Here is a 21,347-nt window from a genome sequence, read left to right as displayed (position 1 = left end):
TAATCCCAGCACTTTGGGAGGCTGAGGCGGGTGGATCACCTGAGGTCAGGGGTTTGAGATCAGCCTGACCAACATGGAGAAACCCTGTCTCTACTAAAAAATACAAATTAGCTGGGTGTGGTGGCGCATGCCTGTAATCCCAGCTACTTGGGAGGCTGAGGCAGGAGAATTGCTGGAACCTGGGAGGCAGAGGCTGCAGTGAGCCAAGATTGTGCCATTGCACTCCAGCCTGGGCAACAAGAGTGAAACTCCGTCTCAAAGAAAGAAAGAAAGAAAGAAACTAGCCAGGCATGGTGGCGGGTGCCTATAATCCCAGCGACTTGGGAGGCTGAGGCAGGAGTATTGCTTGAACCTGGGAGGTGGAGGTTGCAGTGAGCCGAGATCACACCACCACTCCAGCCTGGGTGACAGAGCAAGACTCTGTCTCAAAAAAAAAAAAAAAGGAGGGAGAGCAAGGAGAGGCAGTGAAGGTGTTCTTGCAACTTACCACCTTCCTGGAGCCCTCAATTTCACTGCAGACCTTACCAAGTACTTAGGCAAGTTTCACCTGCAAGGGAAGCTTTTGGTTGTCAAGGTGATCCCAGCAGGCAGCAACCTGCTTTCAGACAACCATAAAGCTAAGTAATGGTGATGGGATACAGTCACCAACCATGTCCTGACTTTCTGAGGTCTCCAAGCTCCACATGATTGCCCAACTCCCTTTTCATGCCACAACCTGCAACACCTCGGGATCATTCTTCTCACACTTCCAATAGTTGCCTACGGACTTGGCACTGATAGAGCTGGTCCTCCCCTCCAAAGGCTGTATTCCTTACTGACTTTAGAAGGTAATACTATGTAACGCTGTAGCTCTGCCACTAGTTACCTGTGTACCTGTGGGCAAGTTGCTTCACCTCTCTTGCCTCAATTTCTCAAGTGTAAAATGAAGACACTAGTTGTAGTTGGCTCCAGGCTCTCTCTGGTCTGAAATTTCATGACCATGTTAAATCTTTCAAGGCTGAGATAATACTGTTTCCCAATACTGTGCAAACATAACACTGGATAAAACAGAATGTTGGCTGGGCATGGTGGCTCACACTTGTAATCCCAGCACTTTGGGAGACCGAGGTGGGCAGATCACTTGAGGTCAGGAGTTCGAGGCTAGCTTGGCCAACATGGCGAAACCCTGTCTCTACTTTTTTTTTTTTTTTTTTTTTTTGAGACGGAGACTTGCTCTGTCACCCAGGCTGGAGTACAGTGGTGTGATCTCAGCTCACTGCAACTTCCGCCTCCTGGGTTCAAAAGATTCTCCTGCCTCAGCCTCCAGAGTAGCTGGGATTACAGGTGCATGCCACCATGCCCGGCTAATTTTTGTATTTTTTTAGTAGAGGTGGGATTTCACCGCGTTGGCCAGGCTAGTCTGGAATTCCTGACCTTGTGATCTGCCCACCTTAGCCTCCCAAAATGCTGGGATTACAGGAGTGAGCCACTGCACCCAGCCGAAACCCTGTCTCTACTAAAAAAAAAATACAAAAAAAAAATACAGAAATTGGGCCAGGCAAGGTGGCTACTCAGGAGGCTGAGGCAGGGGAATCGCTTGAAACTGGGAGGCAGAGATTGTAGTGAGCTGAGATCTCGCTACTGTACTCCAGCCTGGCGACAGAGCAAGACTCACTCAAAAAACAAACAACAAACAAACAAACAAACAAAAAATTAGCTGGGCCTGGTGGCAGGCGCCTGTAATCCCAGCTACTTGGGAGGCTGAGGCAGAAGAATCGCTTGAACTTGGGAGGTGGAGGTTGCAGTGAGCCAAGATCACATCACTGCACTCCAGCCTGGGTAATAGAGTGAGACTGTGTCTCAAACAAACAAATAAAACAAAAATAGGTCACACAAACTAGTTTTATATCCCCCAAATAGACATTGTTGATCCAAGTTTAAATCAACTCTAGTTTGAAAATTAATGTAGGAATCTGAAGCTCAAATTTTTCTTTCAAAACGGAGCAAGATCTCCATGATTGTGTTCCTCTCACCCTCTGGCTTGGCTCTTTTTTCGCTTTGCCTCCTTTTGATCTTCTGTCCTCCTTACAACTCTTTATAGGGTTATGGTTGCTCCCTGATCTAACTTCTACATCTTGCTTTCCTGATTGGACTGGCAGCTTAAGTATAGTCTGTAATATTCACTAATTGACTTTGCATGATTTGGATGTTTATCATTGGGTCCCCTCTTCTGATTGTTTTTTTTTTTTTTTTTTTTCCATGACGGAGTCTGGCTCTGTTGCCCAGCTGGAGTGTAGTGGTGGTACAATCTTGGCTCACTGCAACCTCTGCCTCCCAGGTTCAAGCAATTATCCTGCCTCAATCTCCCAAGTAGCTGAGATTACAGGTGCGCACCACCATGCCCGGCTAATTTTTGTATTTTTAATAGAGATGGGGTTTCACCATGTTGGCCAGGCTGGTCTCAAACTCCTGACCTCAAGTGATTTGCCCACCTTGGCCTCCCAAAGTGCTGGGATTATAGGCGTGAGCCACCGCACCTGGCCTACTCTGATTGCTTTTTTATTTTTATTTATTTATTTATTTATTTATTTATTTGAGACGGATTCTTGCTCTGTCATCCAGGCTGGTGTGTAGTGGCGCGATCTCGGCTCACTGCAATCTCTGCCTCCTGGATTCAAGTGATTCTCCTGTCTCAGCCTCCCAGGTAGTTGGGACTACAGGCATGCGCCACCATGCCTGGATAATTTTTGTGTTTTTAGTAGAGATGGGGTTTTATTATGTTGGCCAGGCTGGTCGCAAACTCTTGACCTTGTGATCTGCCTGCCTCAGCCTCCCAAAGTGCTGGGATTACAGGCGTGAGCCACTGTGCACAGCCCTCCTCTGATTGTTTAAGCAGGTGAGTGTTACATGGTTAGGCTGGTAGCATGGTGCGGGGTGGAGGTTCTAGCATTGGCTCTGGGACCTCAGACTGGACAAACACCCAACAAACATTTACGGACTATTTAGCATGTGCAGGTGCTCTACTGAATGTAGATTGAATAGGAATTCTGTAAACCATTTCCCTTTCCCTTTGCACACATGTAGACCTTATTTCCCAGGTTTCTTTTATAGTTCAGTAAGGCCATGTGCTTGAAATGTGGGTGAAAATAAATGATGTCTGCCTCTTCCAGCTCAGACCATAAACACCCCTCCTGCAAGCATCCACTTTCTCTTTTTCATAACCAAAAAACCCCTGAAAGTTTAGAAATTCCTGTTAATGGAATATAGTAGGTGTATGGGGGCCACAGGCTCTTGGCACCCTAAAGGATCAGAAAAATCACTGACACGAGGCAGATTGATTAATAGGAGAAAAGGCATACCAATTTATTTAACGTGTATATATGGGAGTATTTTTTTATTAAAAAATTTTTTTCGAGCTGGGCACAGTGGCTCACAGCTGTAATCCCAGCACTCTGGGAGGCCTAGGCGGGTGGATCACCTGAGGTCAGGAGTTCCAGACCAGCCTGACCAACATGGTGAAACGCCATCTCTACTAAAGATACAAAAGATTAGCCAGGCATGGTGGCATGTGCCTGTAATCCCAGCTACTCAGGAGGCTGAGGCAGGAGAATCACTTGAACCCAGGAGGCAGAAGTTTCAGTGAGCTGAGATTGTACCACTGTACTCCAGCTGGGCAACAAGAGTGAAACTCATTCTCAAAAAAAAAAAATATATATTAACATGCACACAAAATAAATAAAATTAAATAACAAATAATTTTTTTTCACTAATCAAGTGTTGTGGCTTTTTTCTTCCCATAGTTAGGAGAGCAGGAGGGAGTGGTGTCCAGTGGCTTTTTCACTCCTGTAGATCAGCAAGCAGGAGAGGGTGTTACAAGCCCTTTTATTCCTACCACCCACAGCTCAGTGAGCAGGTAAGCAGAAGGGAGTTGCACCCAGCAGCTTTTTCACTTCTGTGGTTCAGCAAGCGAAAGAGGTGTGTTATTGCTCTTTTCACTCCCACTGTTTGGCAGGTTCCTGGTTCTTGTCCCATGATCAAGAGGAATGAGGGGTGTGGTGGCTTATGCCTATAATCCCAGAATTTTGGAAGGCCGAGGCAGGTAGATCATCTGAGGTCAGGGGTTTGAGAACAGCCTGGCCAACATGGCAAAACCCCATCTCTACTAAAAATACAAAAATTAGCTGGGCATGGTGGTGCATGCCTGTAGCAGCTACTCAGGCAGTTAAGGCAGAAGAATCACTTGAACCCCGGGGGTGGAGGTTGCAGTGAGCTGAGATAGCGCCACTGCACTCCAGCCTGGGTGACAGAGTGAGACTCTATCTAAAAAATAAATAAATAAATAAACAAAGAGGATTGAGGCATGCAGACACTGGAGGGTGAGCAAGGCAGAGTAGAATTTATTGAACAACAGAAAATCTCTTGACAAAGAGAGGAGACCTAAAGTGGGTAGCCATCTGTGAGGCTGAGTCTGGGGCATTTGGGGCTTCGAATGGGGGAGTGTGTGCTGATTGGTCCATTGAGGCCTTGGAAAAAAGCAACAGCCAATTGGTTAAAGGGCATAATCCAGAAGGAACCGATCTAGAGAGAGTGGGTAAGTTCTCACTCTGGTCATGGACTGGATCTGGAAGCAGCAATTTGGTTTTCAGACTTTAGACTGTCCTTAGCTTGAAGGTTGAGTTTCACTGGGGACCTGTCCCTGTCTGCCTAGGAATTTGTCTATCTCCTGTCACCATCACAAGCAGCAGCACTGAACACAGGAGGTTTTAGAATGGAGACACAGCTTCCCAATGAGGTACACATGCTTATATATCATCTTGAGGTTACAGAAAGAATGGGGGCTTGGATCCTGGTAAAACAGGTTATGGGGCTAGGCATGGTGACTCATGCCTGTAATTCCAGCACTTTGGGAGCTCGAGGCAGATCACTTGAAGTCAGGAGTTCAAGAATAGCCTAGCCAAGATGGGGAAAACCCATCTCTACTAAAAATACAAAAATTAGCCTGGCATGGTGGTGCACACCTGTAATCCCAGCTACTTGGGAGGCTGAGGCAGGAGAATCACTTGAACCCAGGAGACGGAGATTGCAGTGAGCCAAGATTGCTCCACTGCACTCCAGCATGGGCGACAGAGCAAGACTCTGTCTCAAAAAACAAACAAACACCAAACAAACAAACAAACAAAAAACAAAAAACAGGTTATGGGATGGAGAACAAGAGAAATTATATTGAGGAGGCAATAAATGATTACTAGAGAGAATGATTAGATCCAGAACAGAGATTAAATTGTAAATAGCTCTCTTTGGAATGTAAATGACCTTGGAAACATTCATTATACTTGTAAAAGGTCTGTTCAAGTGTGATTACATCTTGATCTTTTCTGCAAATGGATAATGAGATAACAGAGAGAGGAGAAAAAAAATTGTTCTCCTGGTGGGTTTGCATCTTATGCAGATAAAGGAACTTCCACTTTTATGGGGGAAACAGTCCGGGTCGGAGTACAGGTCAGAGAAACCTTGAGGCTTTGTCAGTTCGGCACTGTCAAAACACCATATTTTGGGGTATTGGTTTCTGAGCCCCAACAGATGTTAAATAATTACTTGCGGCCGGGCCCTGTGGCTCAAGCCTGTAATCCCAGCACTTTGGGAGGCCAAAGTGGGCAGATCACCTGAGGTCAGGAGTTTGAGATCAGACTAGCCAACATGGTGAAACCCCTCTCTACTAAAAATACAGAAATTAGCTGGGCATGGTGGCGCATGCCTGTAATCCCAGCTACTTGAAAGGCTGAGGCATGAGAATCGCTTGAACCCAGGAGGCGGAGGTTGCAATGAGCCAAGATCAGACCACTGCACTCCAGCCCAGGCAACAGAGCGAGACTCCATCTCAAAACAAAACAAAACAAAACAAAAAAAAACTACTTGGTAATTTGTTCATTGATTCTGTGATTTCAAAATGCCAATACTTGGAAGCAATCTATTGGGTAGCTGTTGCTGAGATGATTAAAACTGAGTTAGGATCTTTTATACCGAGTTCCTTCTATAAGACACTTTCAGAGTTTGGCCAACTGAGTGATGATTGAAATAAAATTCCTAAATATCATCTGTCTCCTATTAAATCAACTATCTCTCTCCTTATCTATTTCATTTCTAGCCACACAATTTGAAAACAGTTTATCTTGAAGTCTTAGTGCAGTCTTATTTCAAACATTTATTCTGAGCTGTGGTTAATACACTTAGTTACTGGAGAGTACAACATTGTTATTCCCAGAAAACATTTTGCTGCATAGCAAAACCTCCTAGATTCTGTGACCTTAAACCATTTATTTCCTATGCTATAATTCTCAGATCATTATGGTGGTTACTTTTCTTTTGGATTTCGGGGAACATATAAAACTTGTAATAAATGGGCCAGGCGTAGTGGCTCATGCCTGTAATCCTAGCACTTTGGGAGGCTGAGGTGGGCGGATTGCTTGCTCTCAAGAGTTTGAGACCAGCCTGGGCAATACAGTGAAACCCTGTCTCCACTAAAATACAAAAAATGAGCCAGGAATGGTGGCGTGCACCTGTAATCCCAGCTACTCGGGAGGCTGAGGCAGGAGAATTGCTTGAACCCAGGGGGGCAGAGGTTGCTGTGAGCCGACATCATGCCACTGCACTCCAGCCTGGGTGACAGATCCAGACTCCATCTCAAAAAAAAAAGGGCTTCTCTGGTTCTCCACAGAATAGTCAGTCAGAAAGCTCAGGCAAACCTAGCCATGTCACTCCCTTGCTAGAAACCCCTTGATGGCCCCCTAGCACCATTAAAGCCAAGTCTCTTAACTGGGCATACAGGTCTTATTGCTCAAGCTGAAGTGCAATGGCATGATCTTGGCTCACTGCAACCTCTGTCTCCCCAGTTGAGTGATTCTCCTGCCTCAGCCTCCCAAGTAGCTGGGATTACAGGCATGTACCACCATGCCTGGCTAATTTTGTATTTTTAGTAGAGACGGGGTTTCACCATGTTGGCCAGGCTGGTCTCAAATTCCTGACCTCAGGTGATCCACTCACCTCAGCCTCCCAAAGTGCTGGGATTAAAGGAGTAAGCCACCGTGCCCAGCATACATGGTCTTCTTTCTGATTCAGTCCCTGCTGTCCTTCCTGGCTTCATCACTCAGCATCATCATTCTCCTCCCACGCTGCCTGATTCCCCCAGCCAACGGCACTGCAGGGAGCAGCTGCAGCGAATTCCAGACCTGGCACACTTCCCATCCCCAGGTCTCCTGTGCTCACGCTGGTCCCTCTAACGTGTACACTTTTCTCCACCTCTTTGATTTGTCTACCAAGGTCTCACCTTTGATGTGAAGTCCTTTGCCAGGTCTTCTCTAACTTCCCTTGAGTTAGGTGCTGGTATCCCTTAGGGAAATTTTTGACTACTCATAACAGAGAAGTGACAACTGTGGCTTAACAAGACAGAAACTGAATTTCTCATGTTAAATGAGTGTGGAAACAGAGTCCAGCGTGGTATGACAGCTTGACAGTCATGACGGTCCTGGCTCCTTTTCTTCTTCTTTCATATCTGGGCACCAGCCTCCTCCTTCTTCTCCTTCTCCTTCCTTCTTCCTTCTTCTTCTTTTTTAAAATTTTATTTATTTTATTTTAAAGAATACAGAGGCCAGGCGCAGTGGCTCATGCTTGTAATCCCAGCACTTTGGGAGGCTGAGGTGGGTGGATCACCTGAGGTCATCTGTACTAAAAATACAGGCGCCTGTAATACCAGCTACTTGGGAGTCTGAGGCAGGAGAATCGCTTGAACCCAAGAGGCGGAGGTTGCAGTGAGCTGAGATAGCGCCACTGCACTCCAGCCTGGGCAACAAGAGTGAAACTCCGTCTCAAAAAAAAAAAAGAATAGCGAGAGTCTCACCATGTTGCCCAGGCTGGTCTTGAACTCCTGACCTCAGGTGATCTGCCCACCTTGGCCTCCCAAAGTGTTGGGATTATAGGCCTGAGCCACCGTGCCTGGCCCAAGCACAGACTTCTGTTCTGTGTGTCACCTCATGGTCCAGGCTGACTGCATCCACTCTCACCTCCACATCACAAGCAAAGGGAGTTAGAGCCCTTCCCATATGGCCGTCATCCCAACTCTGCAGCATCCAGCCATAACTAGACTCCTCCTCCCCAATGGCTCTAGAAGAGGCTAGCAGCCTTCAATGTTAACCCAAATAAGTCAGGGTTCCCTTGTGATGACCCTAATGTTCACTATCTTGGCATCCTACCTTCTTTATCCTGGCATTTATCCTCTTTCCCCAGAGTTACCTTCTTACCCCTCTAAGAGCAAGTCAGTAAAAAGATTGGTTTGTCATGTTTCCTTGCTGACTGTTGTATCCCTGCACCTAACACAGTAGCTTGAACACAGCAGGTACTCAATACTGGAAAAGGAAAGGGTAGCTTTTTGGCCTTCAATTTAGGAACAGAGGTAACACAACAGGTTAGATCAAGCACATCTCTTTTTTTTTTCTTGAGGCAAGGTCTTGCTCTGTTGCCCAGGCTAGAGTGCAGTGGCATGATCTCAGCTCATTGCAGCATCAACCTCCTGGGCTCAAGCAATACTCCAACCTCAGCCTCCCAAGTAGCTGGGACTACAGGCTTGTGCCACCACCTTCTGCTAATTAAAAAAAAAAAAAAAATTGTAGCGTGGTGTGGTGCCTGGTGCCTGTAATTCCAGTACTTTGGGAGTACAGCACAGAAGGATCACATGAGCCTAGGAGTTCAAGACCAGTTTGGGCTACACAAGAAGACTCCATCACTACAAAAAGTACAAAACGTAGCCAGGCATGGTGGCGTGTACTTGTAGTACCAACTACTCAGGAGGCTGAGGTGGGAGAGTTGCTCGAGCTGGGGAAGTGGAGGCTGCAGTGACTGGTGATTTTGCCACAGCACTCCAGCCTGGGAGACAGAGCAAGACCCTGTCTTGAAAATAAGAGAATATATTAGCCGGGCGTGGTGGCTCACACCTGTAATCCCAGCACTTTGGGAGGCTGAGGCAGGCGGATTTCCTGAGGTCAGGAGTTCGAGACCAGCCTAACCAACATGGAGAAACCTTGTCTCTACTAAAAGTACAAAATTAGCTGGGCGTGGTGGTGCATGCCTGTAATCCCAGCTACTTGGGAGGCTGAGGCAGGAGAATCGCTTGAACCCGGGGAGGCAGAGGTTGTGGTGAGCCGAGATCACGCCACTGCACTCCAGCCCGGGCAACAGAGCGAAACTCTGTCTCAAATAAATAAATAAATAAATAAACCATATATTTAAAAAAAAATTTTTTTTTTGTAGAGCCAAGATCTCTCTATATTGCCCAGGCTGGTCTCAAACTCCTGGCCTCAAGAGATCCTCCCACCTTGGCCTCCCAAACTGCTGAGATTGCAGGTGTGAGCCACCATGACAGGCCAAGCACACCTTCTTTATAAAATGGGCAACACATTTGGCATGGATCTATTTATTTATGTTCTCATTTTTTTTTTTTTTTTTGAGATGAAGTCTTGCTCTATCAATCAGCTAGGCTGGAGTGCAGTGGCACGATAGCTCACTGCAACCTCCATCTCCTGGGTTCAAGCAATTCTCCTGCCTCAGCCTCTCGAGTAGCTGGGATTACAGGCGTGTGCCACCATGCCTGGCTAATTTTTGTATTTTTAGTAAAGACGGAGTTTCACCATGTTGGCCAGGCTGGTCTTGAACTCCTGACCTCAGGTAATCCGCCTGCCTCGGTTTCCGAAAATGCTGGGATTACAGGCGTGAGCCACCATGGCTGGCCTATGTTCTCATTAAATACATTTTTTTTTTTGAGATGGAGTTTCGCTTTTGTTGCCTAGGCTGGAATGCAATGGTGCAATCTCAGCTCACTGCAACCTCCGCCTCCTGGTAGTTTAAGCGATTCTCCTGCCTCAGCTTCCTGAGTAGCTGGGATTACAGGCATGCACCACCATGCCCGGCTAATTTTTGTATTTTTAGTAGAGACAGGGTTTCACCATGTTGGTCAGGCTGGTGATGAACGCCTGACCTCAAGTGATCTGCCCGCTTTGGCCTCCCAAAGTGCTGGGATTACATGTGTGAGCCATCGGGGCCCGGCCAAATAAGTATTTTTTGAGTACCTAAATCAGGCTAGTTATGGGTGCCAGAGATACAGTGGTAAACTCAAATGGCAGGCTATTTTATACGGTACTATGTTTGGAATAAATTCCTGGCAGCAGATCTAAGCCTTGTTGGGTTCACCTTCCTTTTTCCTTCAGAGAAGGTTTAATTTTGTGCTTTTTACAGTAAGTATTCAATAAATCTCAATTGAGACAATGGTTGAAATAAGGACAGAGTGAGCGATTTTAAATGTCCTCATTAGCATCCCAATTTCCTCTTTAAAAATGTCACTTGGCCATTCTTCCCTTTTAAGTTTTATAGCCCCAAGGAAATGAACAATTGGCTAATAAATGTTGGATATAAATTCTAATTCCCTTTCCGGGAATGTAGCTTTGTAACATTCTATACTACTTTCCTTTGAACTCTGCATGTTGTAGAAATTTATGCAAAAAAGGCTTTCAGAGCCAGCTGAGATACACAGCATCACATAGAGTTATCTTTCCTAGTCACAAGTTCGCAGCATTAAAGGTCTGGTGTAACGTGAAAGCCCCAGGTACCATCATGAATTTCTGTAAAGATTCTTCAAAAGACGTATTTCCCTAAGCTTGATATCTGAGAAAATAAGTTCATTTCCAGGCCGGGCACGATGGCTCACGCCTGTAATCCCAGCACTTCGGGAGGCCGAGGCGGGTGGATCACGAGGTCAGGAGTTCGAGACCAGCCTGGCCAAGATGGTGAAACCCCATCTCTACTAAAAATACAAAAATTAGCCAGGCGTGATGGCGGGCGCCTGTAATCCCAGCTACTTGGGAGGCTGAGGCAGGGAATTGCTTGAACCCGGGAGGAGGAGGTTGCAGTGAGCCAAGATTGCTCCACTGCACTCCAGCCTGGGCGACAGAGCAAGACTCCATTTCAAAAACAAAACAAAACAAATTAATAAATTAGCCAGGTGTGGTAGCAAACGCCTGTAATCATTCCAGCTACTTAGGAGGCTGAGGCAGAGAATATCTTGAACCCGGGAGGCGGAGGTTGCAGTGAGCCCAGATCTCGCGCCACTGCACTCCAGCCTGGGTGACAGAGAGAGACTCCATCTCAAAAAAAAAAAAAAAAAAAAAAAAGTTCATTTCCAATTAGAGATAGGAATAAAAATAATATTTTTCTATTTTTTAATCACACACTTTTTTGTTTGTTTGTTTTAAGACAGAGTCTCGCTCTGTTGCCCAGGCTGGAGTGCAGTGGTGCCATCTCGGCTCACCGCAACCTCCGCCTCCCGGGTTCAAGGGATTCTCCCCCAGCCTCCCAAGTAGCTGGGATTACAGGCTCACGCCACCACACCCGGCTAAATTTTGTATTTGTGTTGGCCAGCCTGGTGGTCTCCAGCTGGTAGGGTCAGGTGATCCACCCGCCTCAGCCTCCCAAAGTGCTGGAATTACGGGCATAAGCCACCGTGCCGGGCCTTTTCTTATGGTGCTGTAGTTTGTCCCCGCACAAACTCATGTTGAAATTTGATCCCCAGTTGGAGGTGGGGTTTAATGGGAGGTGTTTGGGTCTTGGGAGCAGATTCCTCTTTTTTTCGTTTATTTATTTTTTTCTTTTATTTATTTAGTTTTCCAGATCCCTCTTGACTAGATTAACACCCTGGATGTGGGTGGGTGAGTGAGTTCTCGCCGTTACTGGTCCCACGAGAGCTGGCTGCGGAAAACAGCCTGGTGCCTCCCCGCCGCTCTCTCTTGCCTTCTCTTTTGCCAGGCAGTCTCTGCACATGCTGCCTCCTCTTCACCTTCCCCCATGAGTGGAAGTAGCCTCAGGCCCTCACCGGAAGCTGAGCAGAGACTGGTGCCATGCTTCTTGTACAACCTGCAGAACTCTGAGCCAAAAAACCTCTTTTCTTTACTTTTTTTTTTTTTTTTTTGAGACAGGGTCTCACTCTATTGCCCAGGCTGGAGTGCAGTGGCACAATCATGGCTCACTGCAGCCTCGACATCCCAGACTCAGGTGATCCTCCCACCTCAGCCTCCCAAGTAGCTGGTGCTACAGGGGCACACCACCACACCAGGCTAATTTTTTGTACTTTTTTTTAGAGATGGGGTCTCCCCATATTGCCCAGGCCGGACTCAAACTCCAGAGCTCGAGTGATCCACCCACCTTGGCCTTCCAAAGTGCTGGGATTACAGGCGTGAGCCCCTGCTCCTGGGCTTGGACTGGACTATTAATTATGGAAAGTTAATGGGAAATGAAAAAAAAGAAAAAAGAAAGAAAAGAAGTAAAGAAAGAGAAGTCCAGTCCTGTTTATAACTCCTGAGTAAACTCTCCCACAGCACTGGCCAGGCTTGTGGCGTGGGGATGGGCGGGGGTGCGCTTGCTCTGCGTTTCCATTTTTCTCCCTATTCCATCTTAGAGCATGTGTGTGGCGAGGGTTAGGAGGGAGCCCTGGGATCCACCATGGGGACTCCTGCACTTCTGTACTCCAGTTTCTCCGATGTGTTATGATACCCAGGTGGGAGAGTCTTTTTTTCTAACTTGAAGGTTATTTTCTTCTTGGAGGTTGTGATGGCTAATTTCATGTGTCAGCTTGGCCAAGCTGTGAGACTCAGTTGTTCGGTCAAACATCAGTCTGGATGTCAGAGGCACGTGAACCAGACCAACTCCATCTTGAATAGGAGCTGGGTAAAATGAGGCTGAGACCTACTGGGCTGCATTCCCAGATGGTTAAGGCATTCTAAGTTACAGGATGAGACAGGAGGTTGGCACAAAATACAGGTCATAAAGACCTTGCTGATAAAACAGGTTGCAGTAAAGAAGCTGGCCCAAACCCACCAAAATCAAGATGGCCAAGAGAGTGACCTCTGGTCGTCCTCACTGCACCATGACGGTTTACAAATGCCATGGCAATGTCAGGAAGTTACCAAATATGGTCTAGAAAGGGGAGGCATGAATCATCTACTCCTTGTTCAGCATATCAAGAAATAACCATAAAAATGGGCAACCAGCAGCCATCAGGGCTGCTCTGTCTATGGAGTAGCCATTCTTTGTATTTATTTATTGATTGATTTATTGTGAGCCGGTTTCGCTCTTGTTGCCCAGGCTGGAGTGCAATGGCACGATCTCGGCTCACGGCCACCTCCGCCTCCCAGTTTCAAGCGATTCTCCTGCCTCAGCCTCCTGAGTAGCTGGGATTACAGGAATGTGCCACCATGCCCGGCTAATTTTGTATTTTTAGTAGAGACGAGGTTTCTCCATGTTGGTCAGGCTGGTCTCAAACTCCCAACCTCAGGTGATCTGCCCACCTTGGCCTCCCAAAGTGCTGGGATTACAGGCGTGAGCCACTGCGCCCAGCCAATTCTTTATTCCTTTACTTTCCTAATAACTTGCTTTCACTTTACTCTATGGACTCGCCCTGAATTTCTTGCGTGAGATCCAAAAACCTTCTCTTAGAGTCTGGATCTGGACCCCCTTTCCTGTAACATATATGTTGCTGTGAAGGGTTTTTCGTTTTGTTTCGTTTTGTGACAGTGTCTCACTCTGTCGCCTAGGCTGGAGTACAGTGGCACAATCTTGACTCACTGCAACCTCCGCCACTCAGATTCAGGTGATCCTTCCCCCTCAGCCTTCTGAGTAGCTGAGACTACAGGCACGCACCACCAAGCCCGGCTAATTTTTTTGTATTTTTAGTAGAGATGGGGTTTCACCTTGTTTCCCAGGCAGATCTCAAACTCTTGAGTTCAAGTGATCTGCCCACCTTGGCCCCCCAAAGTGCTGGGATTACAGACATGAGCCACCGTGCATAGCCAACAACGTTCTACTCTTGTGACTCCCTTCCCATCTCCCCAGCCCAGTCTTTCCGGGTAGGGGTTGGGAATTGACAAGATGGGAGGGCATGGACCAGGATGATGCCCCAGTGGTGGTATTTCTCTTTAGAATGTGGGGTACTTAATGCCCCCTTTTTCCTCAGCTGAAGGCCTCAGTTGCAGAGCAAGGGGAAAACTCAACTCAACATCTGTACAAGTTTCCAGGATGCTACTAGGCATCCCTTGAACAGATAGTTCCAAATCCAAATGTGTTTGGAAACAACTAAATGAAATAAATGCTTTTCTTTGATGCAGGGCTTCTCTAAAATGCAAATTTGCTGATGTGAATGGTAAACTCATGTGAGAGGAAATGGTTCACTGGCATTCTTTCACTCTGGAGCACAGTTCTGAGACAGGTAAGACGAATGCCCAAAAACGTGTCGTGGAATACAGGGTTGAAAAATGTTCAGTTAGAAAGACGGCTGGGACCCTGGTTCTATTCCTTGCCACTTTCCAGCTGCACAGCCTCTCTGGGATTTGGGACTATGAAATGGGGCTAAAACTTAACTTCCTGAGCTTTTGTGAGCATCTCAGATAATACTCATAAAACATCTACTATAGATATTCCATAAATGATAGCTATTCATTGAAAAAATCTGAGGTTCATAGACATAGAATCAAACCCTTACTCGTGGCACTGTCAGAAAGTACATTTCCCCAGTTGCTTTTTTTTTTTAATTATTATTATTATGTTTTTGGAGACAAGGTCTCATTCTGATGCCTGGGCTGGAGTGCAGTGGTTCAATCATGACTCACTGCAGCCTCAGTCTCTCAGGCTCAGGTGATCCTCCCACCTCAACCTCTGAGTAGTTGGGACTACAGGCTCGTACCACCATGCCTGGCTAATTTTTGTATTTTTATAGAGACGGGGTCTCCCTATGTTGCCAGGCTGGTCTCAGGTGATCTGCCTGCCTTGGCCTCCCAAAGTGTTGGGATTACAGGTGTGAGCCACTGTGCCCGACCTGTAATTTTCAAGAATACAATATATTAGCTGAGCTCAGTGGCTCGTGCCTGTAATCCCAACACTTTGGGAGGCTGAGGCAGGAGGATTGCCTGAGCCCAGGAATTCAAGACCAGCCTGGGCAACATGGGGAGACCCTGTCTTTACAAATTTATTTATTTATTTATTTATTGAGATGGAGTCTCACCCTGTCTCCCAGGCTGGAGTGTAATGGCGTGATCTCGGCTCACTGCAACCTCCGCCTCCCAGGTTCAAGCGATTCTCCTGCCTCAGCCTCCCGAGTCGCTGGGATTACAGGCATGTGCCACCACACCCGGCTAATTTTTTTTGTCTTTAGTAGAGACGGGGTTTCACCATGTTGGCCAGGCTGGTCTCAAACTCCTGACCTCATGATCCACCCATCTTGGCCTCCCAAAGTGTTGGGATTACAGGTGTGAGCCACCATGCCCGGCCTACAAAAATTTAAAAAATAAATTAGTCAGGCATGGTGGCATGTGCCTGTGGTCTCAACCACTTGGGAGGCTGAGGTGGGAGGATCACTTAAGCCCAGGAGGTCGAGGCGGCAGTGAGCAGTAATCATGCTACTGCACTCCAACCTGGGTGACAGAGCAAGACACCATCTCAACTAATAATAATAATAAAAATAATACAATATATTGTTATTAGCCATTGTCACCATGTTATATAATAGATCTCTTAAACTTGTTCTTTCTGTTTAGCTGAAAGTTTGCATCCTTGTAGTAACATCTCCCCATCCCTCCCCGACAAAAAGTTTATTATTATTATTATTTTGAGACGGAGTCTCCCTCTGTTGCCCAGGCTAGAGTGCAGTGGCGTGATCTCAGCTCACAGCAACCTTCATCTCCTGGGTTAAAGCAATTATCCTGCTACAGCCTCCTGAGTAGCTGGGATTACAGGCATGCACCACCACACCCGGCTAATTTTTTTTTGTACTTTTAGTAGAGACGGGGTTTCACCGCATTGGTCAGGCTGGTCTTGAACTGCTGACCTCAGGTAATCCACCTGCCTCGGCTTCCCAAAATGCTGAGATTACAGGCGTGAGCCACCATGCCCAGCCCAAAAACTTTTTTTTAACTTTTTTTTTTTTTGAGATGGAGTTTTACTCTTGTTGCCCAGGCTGGAGTGCAACAATACAATCTCTGCTCACTGCAACCTCCGTCTCCCAGGTTCAAGTGATTCTCCTGCCTCAGCCTCCTGAGTAGGTGGGATTACAGGTGCCCGCCACCACGCCTGGCTAATTTTGTATTTTTAGTAGAGACGGGGTTTCTTCATGTTCATCAGGCTGGTCTCAAACTCCTGACCTCAGGTGATCCGCCTGCTTCAGCCTCCCAAAGTGCTGGGATTACAGGCGTGAGCCACCGCTCCCGGCCAAAAAAAGTTTATTTTTTCAAAAAGGCTTTGCTTTGGCCAGCCACGGTGGCTCACATCTGTAATCCCAGCACTTTGGGAGGCTGAGACAGGCAGATCACTTGAGGTCAGGAGTTTGAGACCAGCTCGGCCAACATGGTGAAACTCTGTTTCTACTAAATATACAAAATTTAGCTGGGCTTGGTGGCGGGCACCTGTAATCTCAGCTACTTGGGAGGCTGAGGCAGGAGAATTGCTTGAATCCAGGAGGTAGAGGTCGCAGTGAGCCAAAATCACACTACTGCACTCCAGCCTGGGCGACAGAGACTCTTGTTTTTTTTGGGGGGGGCTGGGTGCAGTGGCTCATGCCTGTAATCCCAAAGCTTTAGGAGGCCAAGGTGGGTAGATAACTTGAGGTCAGGAGTTTGAGACCAGCCTGACCAACATGGTGAGACTCCGTCTCTACTAAAAATATTAAAAATTAGCCAGGTGTTTTGGCGGGTGCCTGTAATCCCAGCTACTCAGGAGGCTGAGGCAGGAGAATCGCTTGAACCTGGGAGGCAGAGGTTGCAGTGAGCCAAGATCATGCCATTGCACTCCAGCCTGAACAACAAGAGCAAGACTGTTTCAAGAAAAAAAAAAGGCTTTGCTTTTAGTTGAAGATACTACATGGCAAGCAGTTCTTTATACTTGATAGATGATTATAGAGAAAAGAAAAGTTTTCATTGGCTCCTGCTGGAAAATGGCAAACATTGCAAAATAGGACTGCAGGCTTCCAGAAAGTTTTTTTTTTTTTTTTTTTTTTGACTTGTTTTTTTGAGAAGGTCTCACTCCGTTGCTCAGGCTGGAGGGCAATGGTGAGATCACAGCTCACTGCAGCCTCGACCTCCTGGGGCTCAGCTTATCCCTCCAGCCTCAGGCCCTCTGAGCAGCTAGGGACTACAGGTGCGCACTACCACACCAGGCTAAGTTTTTGTATTCTTTGTGGAGACAGGGTCTCCACATGTTGTCCTGGCTGGCCTTGAACTCCTGGTCTCAAGTGATGTGCTCACCTCGGCCTCCCAAATTGCTGGGGATTACAGGCATGAGCACCGCGCCCAGCCCCAGAAACTTTAAAATCACTTCTGTTATCCAGAAAACAATTTGGTATCAGTATCCTCTAGAAATCAGTGTGAGGGTTGGTGCAGCATAAAATGAAAATAACCTAGGTAAATTCTCGATAAATTCTAAAAATGAACTTTCAATTAACTTTCTTGTTTGTTAAGCTCAGAATTGAGTTCTATGCTAATGCAAGTATCAAATTTACATGTATATCTGAAAATTTGCACATAGGCCAATTTCTGTTTAGACATTCACAAATATTGCCGTAACACTTAAAACCCAACAAATAGCTCTTCCATTCCCACTGGTTGAAAGGCACTGCAGAACACTGTGGTGCTGCGGAAAGATGACAGACCCCGCCTTAAGGAATTTACAGAGTACACTGAGCAAAGTCGGGCAGCATTACTGCCCTTCTATGGAGTACAATAGATATCTTTGGAGAGGTGCAGATGCAGGCAGGGCTGTGCAGAGAGGCAGGAGCCTCTGAGTGTGTGTATTGTCTGTGTGTGTGTGCATGTAGAAGAGTTAGGAATGAAGACTGGAGATCAAGGGAATTGTCCAGAAGGAGATGGTATTTAAGTTGGATCTTAAAGTGATTGCCTATGTGGCTCTTTAAATTTAGATTTATTGGCCGGGCGTGGTGGCTCATGCCTGTAATCCCAGCACTTTGGGAGGCCGAGGTGGGCAGATGACCTGAGGTCGGGAGTTTCAGACCAGCCTGACCAACGTGGAGAAACCCTGTCTCTACTAAAAATACAAAATTAGCTGGGCGTGGTGGCACATACCTGTAATCCCAGCTACTTGGGAGGCTGAGGCAGGAGAATCTCTTAAATTCGGGAGGCAGAGGTTGCGGTGAGCCGAGATCACATAATTGCACTCCGGCCTGAGCGACAAAGTGAGATTCCATCTCAAAAAAAAAAAAAAAAAAAAAAAAATTAAATTTAGGCTGAGCGCGGTGGCTCACGCCTGTAATCCCAGCACTTTGGGAGGCCAAGGTGGGCGGATCACTAGGTCAGGAGATCGAGACCACCCTGGGTAACATGGTGAAACCCTGTATCTACTAAAACTACAAAAAATTAGCCGGGCATGCAGGGCGCGGTGGCTCATACCTGTAATCCCAGCACTTTGGGAGGCTGAGGTGGGCGGATCACCTGAGGTCAGGAGTTCAAGACCAGCCTGACCAACATGGTGAAACTCTACCTTTACTAAAAATACAAAATTAGCCGGGTGTGGTGGTGCATGCCTGTAATCGCAGCTCCTCAGGAGCCTGTGGCAGGAGATTCGCTTGAACTCGCGAGGTGGAGGTTGCAGTGAGCCGAGATCGCGCCATTGCACTCCACCCTGGGCAATAAGAACGAAACTCCGCCTAAAAAAAAGGAAAAAAAAAAATTAGCCAGGCGTGGTGGCGGGCACCTGTAGTCCCAGCTACTCAGGAGGCTGAGGCAGGAGAATGGCGTGAACCTGGGAGGTGGAGCTTGCAGTGAGCCGAGATCATGCCACTGTACTCCAGCCTGGGCGACAGAGCGAGACTCTGTCTCCAAAAAAAAAAAAAAAAAAAATTTACATTTTATTTATTTATTTATTTAGGGACAGAGCTTCACTCTTGTTGCCTGGGCTGGAGTGCAATGGTGCCATCTTGGCCCACCTCAAACTCCACCTCCTGGGTTCAAGTGATTCTCCTGCCTCAGCCTCCTGAGTAGGTGGGGTTACAGGCATGCACCACCATGCCCAGCTAATTTTGTATTTTTAGTAGAGATGGAGTTTCTCCATGTTGGTCAGGCTGGTCTCGAACTCCCGACCTCAGGCGATTCACCTGCCTCGGCCTCCCAAAGTGCTGGGATTACAGGCATGAGCCACCATGCCCAGCCTAGATTTATTATATTTAAAGAATGGCTGGAAAATAAGAGGAAAGAGAAAAAAAAATATATTTTTTTTTTGAGATGGAGTTTCGCTCTTGTTGCCCAGCCTGGAGTGCAATGGCTCAATCTCGGCTCACTGCAATCTCTGTCTCTTTGGTTCAAGCAATTCTCATGCCTCAGCCTCCAGAGTAACTGGGATTACAGGCGCCCATCACGACACCCAGCTAATTTTGTATTTTTAGTAGAGGTTTCGCACTGTTGGTCAGGCTGATCTCGAACTCCTGACCTCAAGTGATCCACCCGCCTTGGCTTCCCAAAGTGCTGGGATTACAGGTGTGAGCCACTACGCCTGGCCAAGAGAAAATAATTTTTTTAAAAAAATTAGATTTAAATACAATACAATACAATTAAATTATAAATTTGCTGGGCCTGGTGGTTCACACCTACAATCTCAGCTCTTTGGGAGGTGGGAGGATTGCTTAAGCCCAGGAGTTTGAGACCAACCTGGGCACCATCTCTACAAAAAATAAAAAATTAGCCAAGCGTTGTGGCATACACTTGTGGTCCCAGGATCTCAGGAGGCTGAGGTGGGAGGATCAATAAGCCCAGGAGGTTGAGGCTGCAGTAAGCCTTATTTGTGCCACTGCACTCCAGCCTGGTTGGCAGTGTAAGACCTCATCTGTAAAATAAAACAAGAGAAAAACAAAACAAAACAAAAAAACTATCCTAAATAAAGTAGGCCAGCACGGTGGTTCATGCCTGTTAATCCCAGCACTTTGGGAGGCAAGGGGGGCGCGGATCACTGGAGGTCAGGAGTTCGAGACCAGTCAGGCCAACATAGCAAAACCCCATTTCAACAAAAAATACCAAAAAAAAAAAAAAAAAAAAAAAAAAAATCAGGCCGGGCACAGTGGCTCACACCTGTAATCCCAGCACTTTGGGAGGCTGAGGTGGGCGGATCACCTGAGGTCAGGAGTTTGAGACCAGCCTGACCAATATGATGAAACCCCATCTCTACTAAAAATACAAAAATAAGCCTGGCGTGGTGGCATGCGCCTGTAATCCCAGCTACTTGGGAGGCTGAGATAGGAGAATCACTTGAACCCGGGAGGCAGAGGTTGCAGTGAGCTGAGATAATGCCATTGCACTCCAGCCTGGGCAACAAGAGTGAAGCTCCATCTCAAAAAAAAAAAAAAAAAAAAAAAATCAGCCCGGCATAATGGTGCAAGGTGGGTGGCAGATCACCTGAGGTCAGGAGTTCGAGACCAGCCTGGCCAACATGTGAAACCCTGTCTGTACTAAAAATACAAAAATTAGCTGGGTGTGGTGGCGGGTGCCTGTAATCTCAGCTACTGTGGAGGCAGAGGCAGGAGAATCGCTTGAATCCGGGAGGCAGAGGTTGCAGTGAGCTGAGATCTCACCATTGCATTCCAGCCTGGGCGACAGAGTGAGACTCCATCTCAAAAAGAAAAAAAAAGGGGGGGCGGTGAGGGGGATGATAGGCCAGGCACCAGGGCTTATGCCTGTAATCCTAGTACTTTGGGAGGCCAAAGTGGGCGGATCACCTGAGGTCAGGAGTTGGAGACCAGCCAGGCTGACATGGTGAAACCCCGTCTCTACTAAAAATTCAAAAAAATTAGCCAGGTGTTGTGGTAGGCACCTGTACTCCCAGCTACTAGGGAGGCTGAAGCAGCAGAGGTCTATAGTACTTTGGAGGCCGAGGCAGGAGAATTGCTTGAACCTAGGAGTCAGAGGTTGCAGTGAGCCAGATTGAGCCACTGCACTCCAGCCTGGGCAACAGAGCAAGACTCAAAAAACCAAACAAACAGTCTGGGCGAGTAGCTCACACCTGTAATATCAGCACTTTGGGAGGCCGAGGTGGGTGGATCACCTGAGATTGGGAGTTCGAGACCAGCCTGGCCAAGATGACGAAACCCCATCTCTACTAAAAAATAGAAAAATTAGCTGGGCATGGTGGCAGGCACCTGTAATCCCAGCTACTTGGGAGACTGAGGCAGGAGAATCTCTTGAACCCCAGAGGTGGAGGTGGCAGTGAGCCGACATTGGACCAGTGCACTCCAGCCTGGGTGACAACAGCGAGACTCCCTCTGAAACAAACAAACAAAAATAATAAAG

General features: G+C 47.1%; 1 long non-coding RNA gene across 1 annotated transcript in view; it reads left to right on the top strand.

Moving 5' to 3' along the window:
- Positions 1–21,347, top strand: part of LOC134740061 (uncharacterized) — a 51,665-nt gene that overhangs the window by 5,977 nt on the left and 24,341 nt on the right. The window contains exon 2 of the long non-coding RNA XR_010127327.1: positions 14,178–14,278. This is a non-coding gene — a long non-coding RNA (uncharacterized LOC134740061). The remainder of the gene's footprint in view (positions 1–14,177; positions 14,279–21,347) is intronic.

The sequence above is a fragment of the Pongo pygmaeus genome, chromosome 7, assembly GCF_028885625.2.
Source record: "Pongo pygmaeus isolate AG05252 chromosome 7, NHGRI_mPonPyg2-v2.0_pri, whole genome shotgun sequence".
Taxonomy (NCBI): domain Eukaryota; kingdom Metazoa; phylum Chordata; class Mammalia; order Primates; family Hominidae; genus Pongo; species Pongo pygmaeus.
The sequence above is the reverse complement of the archived record's forward strand: the minus strand, read 5'-3'. Positions and strand labels throughout refer to the sequence as shown.